Source organism: Grammomys surdaster, unplaced genomic scaffold (assembly GCF_004785775.1).
Source record: "Grammomys surdaster isolate TR1022 unplaced genomic scaffold, NIH_TR_1.0 149, whole genome shotgun sequence".
In the NCBI taxonomy this organism is placed as follows: Eukaryota; Metazoa; Chordata; class Mammalia; order Rodentia; family Muridae; genus Grammomys; species Grammomys surdaster.
The window spans coordinates 11,946,994-11,960,106 of NW_021604607.1; the positions used below are offsets into that span (position 1 = coordinate 11,946,994).

Consider the following 13,113-nt stretch of genomic DNA (forward strand, 5'->3'; position numbering starts at 1 on the left):
AAAAGCAATAAAAGTCTAAAGAGATTTGACAACTCATATATTTCCCATCAGTCTAGAAGCTTAATTACCTAATACATTCGTTAATTTTCTTCTTTCATGAGCTGATACTCTCTTTTCAAAATAGCTGCTTCTAGAATCTCCAAGGGAAAAAAACCTGTAGCAAGAATCTTGCAGTTTCTCTCTCCAGGCCTGACTTCTTGTATAATTTCTCTAGCCAAAAAAGTTCAAGCAACAGTCACAGCTTTTTGCTCTGATATGATTTCCGTCTCCCATTTGCAGGTGGCTTAAAATAGTAATAAGTGCAGTCAAATTAAGTGATTGACATTACAGGGAGATTTAGGCAGGTATCAAAGCCTGCTTTCTGTTGTTCATACACTGACTGATTGCACGAACACAATAAAATGTAACAACTAGGGTTCCTGTGAGTTTCTTCCTGCAGTGAACATGGGGGCTCTGGCCTCTGCCTTCTAGCCAACCACTTTGCATCATTGTCCCAAAATGGTAATCTGTGATCCTGTCTCAGCTCTAGAACCCAGACCAACAGCTGCCCCAAAGATGGAGAGCAATTGGACCTCTCCCGGCTCGCTGAAGGAAGAAAAAGACCAGTAAGAGGCAATTGAACATATTGATGAAGTACAAAATGAAGAAGACAGACTTAATGAACAAGCCAGTGAGGAAACTTTGAAAGTAGAACAAAACCATAACAAAGTCTGCCAACCATTTTTTTTTCAGAAGAGGTCAGAATTGATCCCAAATCCCATTTTTTGGGTAGCAACATGTCAACCGTGCACTAGTGTCTGCACTGCTTGGGGCGGAAGACGAGGAGGCTTTGTATTATTTGACCAGAGTTGAAGCGACAGAATTTGAAGACATTAAATCAGCTTACAGAATAGATTTTTATTTTGATGAAAATTCTTACTTTGAAAATAAACTGCCCTCCAAATAATTTCCTCTGAATAAGAGCGCTGACCTGTCTTCAAAGCTCACTGAAATCCAATGGAATTCTGGAAAGGATTTGACAAAAACACTCAGCAGGATAAGGTCAACAGGACAGGCAGCAAAAGAGCCAGAGAGCTTCTTTACCTGTGTTACTGAGCATTCTGACGCAGGCGCTGATGAGTTAGGACAGGTCGTCAAAGATATATTTGGACAAATCCCTTGGAGTACTATTTGGTTCCCAATATGGATGATGAAGGAGATTAGATGGCAGCTAAGTAGTTGAAAACCTTCTCCATGTTTCCCCACAGCGTGTCCAAAAGAAGAGAGACATTCAATGTTTTTAAAATGTGTATTGCCAGGGCAGAAAATGGATGAACTATGTTATTCTCAGGACGATCCTGAGGTTAAATACTTAATGTAAGGAGAAGGTTCTGGGAAGGAATGTTTAATTAGATAAGCCCTCTGGCCTTCAGGTATCTCATTAATATAGAGATCTGTCTTAAGGCTCTGTGGCCTGTCGTCATGACCTCTACCTGTGGAGGGGCTAGTAGGAGTGTTGTCCTATGTGATAGATGGCCACAGACCTCTCTGTGGGGGATTGTAGGGAGGGGCTATAGCTATGTGAAAGGAGCCAGGGGCCCAGGAGTGTGGCCAAATGCTTACCGTCCCTGAGGGTCTCTGGGGTTAAAAGCCTGCTCGACCAGGTACCCAGCTGGCGCTCATAGCCCACTGCCCTACAATGAAAGGTCATTATTCATCAAAAATATGAGGAGACAGCAATAGAAAAATAAACTTAGGTCAACTTTGGCCTTCATGCATTCACAAAAGTACAAACATGCACATTATCATACACACACAGGCACACACACAGGCACACAGACACACACACACACATACACACACACTTAGACACACATATAGACACTTTCAATTTTTTTTAAACTCAAACATGGTGTCACACATATGTATCTTCAACACTGAGGAAATGAAGACAAACAAATGCCTGGACCTCATTAGTCAGCCAGCATATCCTAATTGGTTATTCCACATCTCAGTGAGATACTTTGCCTCAAAAACAACTAGATGGACTGGTGACAGATTGTTTCCTAAGAACTAAACTGGAGGTTAACTTCTGACCTCCATAGGTACACTCTATACACAGGCACTATCAACTATGTTTACAAGTTCACACATATATCTGAACAGGTATATACACCCACACAGTAACATCCAATCTTCCCCCCACACACACACTTCTAAGTTCTCATACTTCAGTACTATGCACACGGATGCACAAGCAGCCATATTGGAACTGTAAAGAAAAACCTGTGTATTGATCCTATTCAAAACATACTTCTCTCAACTGAGAGGCAATTGCATCCTCAATCATACCAGTTCAAATTACACACTTCTTATCTCCTAGAAGCCTGACTTCTTTTATGCTTGGCCTGTTTGCACTGCGGTTTTGCTATAACCTGAGTCAATAGACACTTGTTAAAGTAATAGAAAGAAATGGAATGTACTCCACTAGTACATTTAAAAGCTCACGCCCCTCCAAAAGAAGCATATCACAAAGCCCCTGCTTCCTCCTAGGAACATGATCAAGATACACACACACACACACACACACACACAGAGAGACACACACACACACACACACAAAACTTCTGGAGAGATATTCAAAGAGAAATGCTGTATTTTCTTAAGTATATACTTATTTTCTTCTTATTACCCTAAAATATGTAATATTTCAAGGCCCTTCACTGGCATTTTTAACTTGTATATTTACTGTATGTCTACCAAGATTTGAGGAGACATAAAAGAAAGCAAATAAAAATGATAAAGAAACATAATTCTGATAAAAATTCAGTCGTAGTAAAAATAAGTAGAACAAACCACAGTCAATAAATAAATTACATGATGTGTTAGGAGGAGCCAATTACTTAAGGAACAACCTGGAATGGGCAGAACCCATTGGTGTGGGAATCAGCAGTTTTCATCCAATTGTCAGGGTGATGATTCACAGAAGAGTCAGAGGAGAGGAGAGAGTGACTTTTACAAATATCTATGGGAAGGAAAAATACTCCAGATACAGGAATACCCAGTGCACATACTGATCAGAAGTTATTGGTGTCTGAAACTCTTTGACATGAAACTACATTTTCATTTTAAGGATTCAGATTTTGATGTAAGTATCATTTCTACAAACACACACACATCACACACACACGCAGAGCAAGACACACACAGACACACACATGACACACCACACAGATACACATATATCTTTCTCTCTCCCCCTCCCTCTCCCCCCCTTTTCTTTCCCATGCCTCTGTCTCTCAGGATGCTCAGGCATGTGATTCAGTGTTACAGATTCAGTAGTTCTTTTCATACAGGAAGGCAGGTTGATTGACAAGTGAAGACGATTCTTCATAAAATTTGTGTTTACTCTTTCCCTTCCATTGTCTACCTTAAATGTGTGGCCAAAATCCTCATAGGCAGCTAGTAAATCTGCAATGTAATTGCAAAATTTTATGCTAATAATTTGATTTCTCAGCCGAATGAATCATTCAAATTTTCTATTTCTTCTTGAGTCTTCATTACTTGGATCTTTCATGAATGTTGCATTTCATTCATATTGTGAAATTTATGGGCAACCTTTCTGTACATGTGTGTGTAAGTAAGATCTTGTGGTAACATATCTCTCATGATCATACCTCACCTTATTTTTAAATATTTATTTTTATTCACTCATGTGTGCCTGAGTGTTTATATGTACACAAATGTAGAGGAATTTTTATTGAATTTAATTTTTATGCTTTTATTTATTCATTTTTACATCCTGCTCACTGTCCTTCCCCCTCCTGATCACCCTTTCCCACGATTCTCCCCCATTCACCTTTTCAATCAAGAAACATGGCTGCTCTGGTAAGGGATCATATCCAAAGACCTAGGTCTAAGTGATTCAGCTAGAATGACATACATTTAATCACTCAGGCTGGAATACAGACACACCCTTAGTACACACCTTTGATCCTAAACAATGTAGGTAATGTTAGTTTGTAGGTGGAAGTAGCCATATTTGAAAGTGATATCTAACTGAGGGGGCAGACAAAGTGATGAATCAGAGAAAGATTTGACAGAATGAGTTAGAGATAGAATATGCCCAACTCTCATAGAATATGTCTCTTTCTCATGAGAAAAGACAGGAATGAGAGGTGACTTAAGAGAGCAGCACAGAGGGAGAGAGCAGAGGCAGTCCTATCCAGCCCTTGTTAGAGAGATAGATCACAGGTGAAGGCAGAATGATACAGAGAATAAGAAGGACCCACAGGATTGAACATGTTGCCAAGGTTAATATGAGGCCAAGCAGAACAATTCAGTGAGAAAGCCAAAAGAAGCCAGTATGAATTAGTCAACTTGGACAGGAGTTTAAGGAAAAACAGCTGAGTTGAATCAGCCAGTCAGAGTTCAGAAAGAACTAGCTAGGGTGAGTTTATTCAGTAGTAAGCTTTGGAGACCACAATTACATCTAGTGAATAAAAGATACATTTGCACACAAAGAATGTGATGGTGTCCATGGAGGCCAAAGGATGTCAGATCCCTGGAACTGGAATTACAGGTGTTTTTAAACTGCCTTACTGTGGATTAGGAATTAAATCCAGATCTATTTAAGAGCAATACAAGGTCTTAACCACTGGCCCATTTCCCCGGGTTCTTATTCTTACCTAAAAAAATAATAATAATAATAATAAGGTATGCCTGAACCTGAACTTTACTGATCCAGATAGACTGGCTGGCTGGTAAGCACCATGGGTTTTCTGTTAGCTTTCCCAGTGCTGGGATTACAGTCATGTGTCACCACTCCCTACTCTTTTTTTTATTATTATTATTTGTTTGGTTGGTTGGTTTTTTTGAATTTCACATCATGTACTCCAAACCCCAGTCCCAGTCATCTTCCCATCTTCTTGTACCCACCCTCCGCACTTGCAACTTAACCCACAAAAGAAAAACAAAATCTCATTGTGGAAGCCACAGTGTGTCACAGTATATCCTACAGTATATTCTTTCGTTCACACTTCTTTGCTTACAAATGCTCATTGCAATGAGTCATTGGTCTGGTCCAAGTCCACTGGCTTCTGCTACTCTATGATTACTGGACCCTCACTGGGCTTCCTCTCAAATATCTTGTTGTTGTCTTATGTCATGAAGATCTTGGAGTTTTAGATCTGTAGGACCAGCCACTTCATATGCTCCAGAAGTTCATCAGTAGGGTAGATGTTGAGGTGGATTAACTCAAAATACTGGATCTGGGTCTGGGTGATTTCTGAGCTGGTCAGCCCTCTAGCTGTCCAGCACCCACACCTCCAGGGTAAGCTCTCCAACCCTGCCCCTAAAACATCCAATGCTAGCTGAGCATTAGTCCTGACATGCATGTACTTACTCTCTCAGCTCTGGCATATGGCATGATTTGCAGTTTGAAATTCTTGTCTTCACTTCCTTGCAATGATGAACTATAACCAGGAATTGTAAACCAAATGAATTTTTTCTTCTCTAAGTTGCTTTTAGTCAGAGTATTTTACCACAGCAACAGAACTGCGACACTCTCTTCCCCTACTTCTTTAGAAGGTAAGCATCTACTTGTGTTTTCCTCTGTGAGTTGTTATCACAAACATTTCTTCTTGCCTGGTGACTATGCAACCTTGGTTCTCTATGTATGCATGAAAGTGACAAGTTCTGTAGCTGCTTGTATTCCAATGCTCACTATGTTCCCCAAAACACGGTTTGCAGGAGAAAGGCTGCGTGTAGCTTCTGGGAACCTGCTTCCAGTTGGTTCTGATTGGTAAATAAAGATACCAACAGCAAGTAGTTGGGGAGGGCACACAGAGGCAGGATTTTAGGATTCCCGGGCTTGGGACTAGAAGAGAGAAAAGAGATATGTGGCATCCCTGTAGAGTGAGGAGGAGAGGACAGATGCCATCCCTGAGAAGAGTGGAGGACAGAGAGGCATAGCTTCCATGTGAAGGAGTCAGGAGGATGTGGCCTAGGGCATGGCCCAAGTGGGTCCAGAACAACCAAGATGTAACAGAATTAGTAACAGAAAACTTAAGATTAGTACCATAAAGATTAGGCAGTAGCCCAGCTATTATGCTGTTTAAGGCATATTAAAGTATAAAGTCTATATGTATGTCTGTCATTTGGGAACCTAGATCACTGATACTGGTAGCAAACCTGCCACTGAGATTTATTAATATTTATTTAAATAGAGTTCAGCAACTGTCCTGGATCTTTTTGCTTAGTTGTAGAAAAAGGAGAATGTTTCAGCTTTCAGAATATGAGACAGATGAAATCCCTTCCTACCCCTTTACTGTTCCTATTTGCATATCATTTTAATCTATTAGTTTTCATATAATACAATATCTTCCTTAAGTGCATCTAGACCAAAGATTGTACATTTTTCTCTGTTGTATGTTGAATCTATGTTTTCCACTTCTAAGATTTAATCATTGACATTTATTATAAACTTAATGGTTGAAAAATTTTCTGCTTCATTTACACAATTACTTCAAATGATTTCTTTATTTTCTTGAAAATTATTTTCCTTCTTGAATGCCTTAGCTTTTTCAAAAAATGTATTTTCCATTTTCAGAAATAACTTTAAATATTTAAAACATATTACTTAAGATTTTCTATTAAGTGTTTTATTATAAAACTAGAGATGTTTGACTCTTATCAGTCAGAAATTCCCCAGATTTGGGAATAAACATAATTTTTATTAGTTTATCCCCTTAAATCATATATTTTCTTCTATCTTGGGTCTATTACTTAAAGTTATAAATTGCAGAGAAAAGATTCTACTTTGATGAGTTTAAGCTTAATAAGATTTTTAGGCATTTTGGCTAGGTATTTTCCCCATTGAAGTCTGAAATAGAGCTTTGAGGGAATGAATTTTCCTGACAAGCATAATTATATGTAGACTTTATGGACTCTGAGAAATTCAGTTTACAGATGTCTTTTCCTAGTTTCTGGTAAAAAAAAAAATGTTTATTTAAAAAAAAGTATCAAAAAATCGAAGGCAAAATATTCTGGTAGATCTGTTCAGAGAGGGGAAACAGAACAGAAGAGGAACAGAGGGTAAAAGGGAGAAGATGTGGGGGGCAGGATAACATAGACATTAAAAGTAAGAACTAGGTATGGCCAAGCAACTGAGTCCCAGCTGTAGAACTCTATAGGGAATACTCTAGGTACATTCCAGATAAATGAGAGGAGGAGTTAGCCAGCTAGAAGAGCCTCTTTATCTTCTGCTATACTTTCTACTTCCTTTGGTGCAGATGCAGAGAGATGGGATGTCTGCGGCTTTCTATGCTATCTGATGTGTGAGTTGAACGGGCACTGGCTTAGCAGCATGGCAGAGCAGAAAGAACTTAGCTGCATCCTTCTTGGTACTGGAGAATCCTCCTTTGTGTCCTGGACTTCCCACATCTACATTCCTTGTTTTAAATGGAAAGTGCTTCCTTTTATTTAAGGCATGTTAAAATGCCTAGTTTTATTTACAAAAGATCCTACTTATTCCTTACTTATATAGTCATTTGGATCTAGTCTTGGGAAAAGAAATTGTCTTAGTCATGGTTTCTATTCTTGCACAAACATCATGACCAAGAAGCAAGTTGGGGAGGAAAGGGTTTATGCAGCTTACACTTCCACATTGCTGTTCATTACCAAAGGAAGTCAGGACTAGAACTCAAGCAGGTTGGGAAGCAGGAGCTGATGCAGAGACCTTGGGGGGATTTTACTTACTGGCTTGCTTCCCCTGGCTTGCTTAGCTTGCTTTCTTATTAAACCCAGGACCACCAGCCCAGGGAAGGGAGGCAAAGTAAAGGATGGAATAAAAAGGGCAACTTGTTAAGGTTTTGTCTTTTACTGTCTATTGTAATGCTAAGTTGGAGCCCTCAAGACCTTGAGTCCACCTCTGGGACCCTGCCCCTAGGGAATTTTGATTGATCAATAAAAATGCCAGCAGCTAATAGCTAGTCCGTAGAGAGTTCCTTCTATTTAAGCCTAGACTTCAGTGATAATATAAATACTTTCCTTTAAAAGAAAATGGCAAGGATTTCAATGCACTAATTAGATTTAAAATCCTATGTATACAGTCATTTATTATGTGTACATAAATACATATTGCATATGTACAATACTGATTATAACTTCATAAATATTTATTGAGCATCTATAATTTGTTCAATTTACAAAATTAACATATTTTGACCATTCTTAAGATATTTTGTTTAACTCAATAGGGTTAAAATGTAACATTAACATTCAAAAATACTTATAAATATTATGAGACAGGACATTATGCTACAACAGAAAAATATATTTCAGATATGGTTGGATTTGATCCTAGCAACATGATTACTTGATGATTACTTTCCACAATGAAATGAGCTTACCTGAGATGATTCTCCTTAAATTAAGAGAAATGAGAAAATCCTTTCCACATTAGACTGCTTTGTTCTTGTTCCTTGAGTTGTCCTAGAAAGTTACAAAAGCCCAAACAAATTAAATACTGAAGAGGAATGAACCCAAGTAAATTAAAAATTAGACTTTTAATTAGGTAGTTCAACTTCTAATTTGTTACTTTCCTTCAATGTCAGTGAGTCATGAATTTATATTCAGAGTAGCACCTATGTGGGATGAGCACAATCCAAAGCACAATATCTGATCTTAGTTCTATTGCTAATAAGCCTTGAGGAAGTTTACCATAATAGACTGTGTTCTCTGAGTGTTTGTACATTCTAGAGATAAAAAACACAAATCACAAATTCAGAAAAGGTTAACTGAATACTCTATGTTAATTTCAGTGAGATACACCTATGTTGTATTGTTAGATGCTAAAGATCCAAACCCACGGGACATGCTCCCCCAGAGATACACAGGACTCGCTGCAATTTGCATGAGGTTTATTGAAGAATTGATAGTGGCTGGTGCACCAGGGACCCTCTGCTCAAAGGCAAGAGGGAACCCCAAATTGGGGTAAAGGGTGGTTTATATACAGAGTTCACAAAGATAGTTAATTGCTTCTTGGACAATATTAAAAAGATTTCAAACATTTGTTCTCAAGCTTAGTTTCCATTCCCAGGCTCGGTTCCTAAGTAACTCAATTTTTTTTTTTGTTTTTGTTTGTTTGTTTTTCGAGACAGGGTTTCTCTGTGTAGCCCTGGCTGTCCTGGGACTCACTCTGAAGACCAGCCTGGCCTCAAACTCAGAAATCCTCTGCCTATTAACTCAAATTTACACCTTTATCTTTATAACCTGGGGGAATTCACCTAAGTGGCTTCTGTTTCCCAGGGTGTATTATTTTAAGGGCTTATCTCACCTATCTTGGGCCTTTTCTTCTGAAATGTTTGTTCCAGCCTTCAGAATGTACTCTTCCTGGGATGTGCCTCGGGGGTGGATAATATTTGAAAGTAAATTGAAATTCCAAGCCTAAGAATTCTTCATGCTGCGTGAATTACATTCTTACAGTATCTGTATGCACCCACCCTTTAAGTGCTGGGAGGGAAAATGACCTTGGAATCAAAGCACTGTACAAACATACAAGGTTTACAACTGACTAAATGACCTAAGAACAATTTAACCCATCTCAGCTGGCCTTGATGCCTGTCCTAGCTCTTCCTCTTGGTCCATAATGCACAACACCCTTGCTTCACTCCTAGTCATGTAACTAGTGTCCTCCATAACCCTAAGAGCATCACTTGTTTAAACTCCACTTCAGATCACTTATAAAGATCAAGGTTCACTTATAAAGGTCAAGGTTAAAACAAACATCTACTTGCTCTTCAGTTCTTTTGATGCTGTTAACTTTAATAAAAATTTACATCAAATTTATAGAAAGGATGAATAATAATAAAAATATCTCCATATCCCTTCCCAAACCCTTCTCAACTTACACTATTGTTCCATCCATCTGTCTTAAAAGTATGTACAAGTATATATATTCACTTGCATAAACTATTATATATGTCATTTAAAAATGATGCATGCATATTTTCAGTTTACCCATTTGTACATATACTGTATATTTCTTAATGTATATTACTTATTTGACTTGATAATATTCAGATTTGAGATTTTATTTTAAACTGTAAAGAATATACACCATGTCCTGTGAAATCCAAAGAACTAATAAAATTGTAAATTTTTCCCTTAAGAAGTTAACCCACAATACTTTATAAAAGTCCTTGTGAGACCATATTTTCATGAAATTTTAAAGAGATGAAAATTTCATAATTTTTAAGTTTTTGGAAATATATTTACAATTGCCAACAGCCTCAGGAAAAGTATTTTAGTATACTTAATAGATAGCATATTTTATGTATTAAACAATGCACTAAGCACCAAATTGACTTGCTTAAGAGTATTTTAATTACACAAAACAAAGTCTAACTAAAAATAGTAGGTCTCAAGTATGCATTGGTGAGGTTTTTATCCTCCTATCTGATATCATTTTGCTTCTATAAATGCTTCATTACATTAATATGTCAAATGTTAAATTGCCAGTTTAGATAGAATATTGCTATTTATGAAGCATAGTCATTTCTACTATTAGAAAAAAGACTAATAAAGAGGTCTGTATAGGTTAATTCTTGCCATGGGCCAATCAGACACATGTAGTATGTTGATGGTAAGGAAAGGATGTTGCTTTGAATAGAAGACATGTTCAAGGCAGAGCTAAGGGAAGCGAGACCACCCCCTCCAATTTTAATGTATATGTTACAAAGGTGTATTGAAAAAAGGACAATACCTGGATTACCTATTAGGGAGTCCCACTCAATAGGGAAAGAAAACTGCCCCCTACCTCTCTACCACCACAGGAGGCCAATTCTGCTGATGGCTACTGTTCTCATTCATTTCCCATGGAGAATGAAAGCAAAGAAAGGTTTCTTTTAATTTTTTGAGGTTATTATATAATTACAACATGTATCCTTTCCCTTGATTTCTCGTGAAACAAATTTCAGTATCTGAAGAACAACAAACGTTACATTCTCCATGTCACATTAGAAGCTTGTGTGATTTTGATCATTATGAGTTTCTTAAGCATATGCACAGTTATTTCACTAAAAATTATCTGGTGTTTATTTCAATACTCAGTAATTTGGTATTTTATACACAGAGAAATAAGCCTGGTATGGACCTGGAAGCTTCCTCGTGCTGGCTAGCTTTTATAGTCCCAGAAGGTGCTGTGAAGGCTGCTGGGAGAAAAATTGTTATCACCAGTTTGACTCACATATAGACTTTGCCAGATATAGAAACAACTTGCCTGGCTAGCTATGTTCAATGCAATGGTGCAGTGGTGGTGTGAATGCTTCAGGGACAACCAAGAGCTCTATGGTTGCTCCAGAGGAGAGAACTGTGAACCTGGCTTGGAATGCTATATGTCCAAGAGGATACAAGCTGTCACTTTACAACATGGACATAGCCTTACTGCCTTCTAAAGAGTTATCCTCATATTCATATGTTTGTGTCTCTCTTACCCCTTCTCACAGAAGCTTCTTATTGTTGTGTGTAGAGCTTTATACAAATACTTAAAGCTAGTCAAAGCACAGAGAATACAAGACTGAGGAGTGGTCAGTCCCAAGATTCAGGAAACCTTGAAAAGGAAAAGTTGTAAGAGTGAGAGGTCAGAGGTCATTGGGAAAGACTGCTGCAAAACAATGTCTTCTGGATATAATAGGGCCATTGAACTAAGGAACTCATGCCCACTGTGGTTGCCTGGGTATGAATGGTGCTAGACTAATCCATTTAAGCTTCCAACATGGATGGGGTAGATGCCCATGTAGCTCCACTCCTAGCTGAGGGTTATTAGCAGTCTATGGCTGATAGAAGGAGACAGTTCAGTTTTCTTCACAGGTGTGGCCATGTGTAGGTTGCATTTGTCCTTGTAGATGGCACTATAGCATGCACCTACAGGGACTCAATAGATTATGTAAAAAAAGCAAGAAGAGGATATGAAGTCAAGGGGGAGAACTTGGGAGTTTCTGGGAGTGTTGGGTAGATGTGATAAAACATATTGTACAGAATTCTCAGTAGGTAAATCAAAAAATGTTAAGTTTCATAAATCTCATTTTGAACTGTATTATTTCATCAGCATTTACATGTCTTGAAAGCTGCAGGCTAGTGCCACTTCTTCACTAGAATGGCCTCTGTCTGGAAAACTAAGGATCAGAGAATTTTAGTTACTGCAACATTTCACTTTTCATTATTAAAAAAATAATAAACAAAAAACACTGTTTCACATATCCCGGCTTGTTCTTTTGTGTGCCTTTTCTATCTCCATATTCATAAAAGGATGTTTATTGACATATCTGTACTAGAATTATCTATGACTTTTAAAGAAATTGTAAATACTGTCTAAACAAACAGTCTCCTCTGAAATCTCAAGCCTAAAGTTTATTTTCATACATTTTAACTCACAGATAAATTACACTATTCCTCCATTTTTTTCTGACTCTCAGACAATGTTTCAGAATTTGAAGCAAGACATGAAAACACTCCTTCTACACTTTCCCATTTCTAGGACTTTTGTTCACTTAACAATAATGGTCAAATCATCAGAGGTGATACACAATACAGAAATGTAATAAATCAAAAAAGTATTAGCTTCAAACTTCCTAATTCAGAAAGTATTAAATTGGATTGAGTACTTATTAATATTTGTTAAATGTCATTACCTAATACTTATTCAGTAAGATTTTTAAAAAGCCTAATATGATTGGCAGCTAAACCCTATGGAAGGTACAAGATGTGTCTGCTGTTACAGGGGTGGGTCTCAGTAAAGAGATTTGGAGCAATAGGATGGTATATATTCACAATATATTACACTCACAGAACAATGTAAGGTCTGGTTCTGAGAGTGGTCGCAGTGAACTGGTGTGCAGATGTTTGATAGATAAACCAGAAATGTACTTTTATAGCAGAAATTAGTCATACTATGTAACCATGGAATTCGAGAGGCTGAATGTTTTAGATGTCACCAAAATTTTCCCTTCTCCAATCTGAGGTCCCCAGGTATAAGATGCAAGTTTGTTCAAATAAAAGAAAGCCACAGTTTTCAGAAAACATTAAGGAGAGAGAGCCAGCCAAATTATTTCTGATATTTAGTGAGTCGGAGGA

The 13,113-nt window shown here is 37.8% G+C and overlaps 1 pseudogene; it reads left to right on the forward strand.

Annotated features, from left to right (window-relative positions):
* Positions 1 to 498: 498 nt before the first annotated feature.
* On the forward strand, positions 499 to 1,203 carry LOC114619263 (annotated as a pseudogene).
* Positions 1,204 to 13,113: the final 11,910 nt, after the last annotated feature.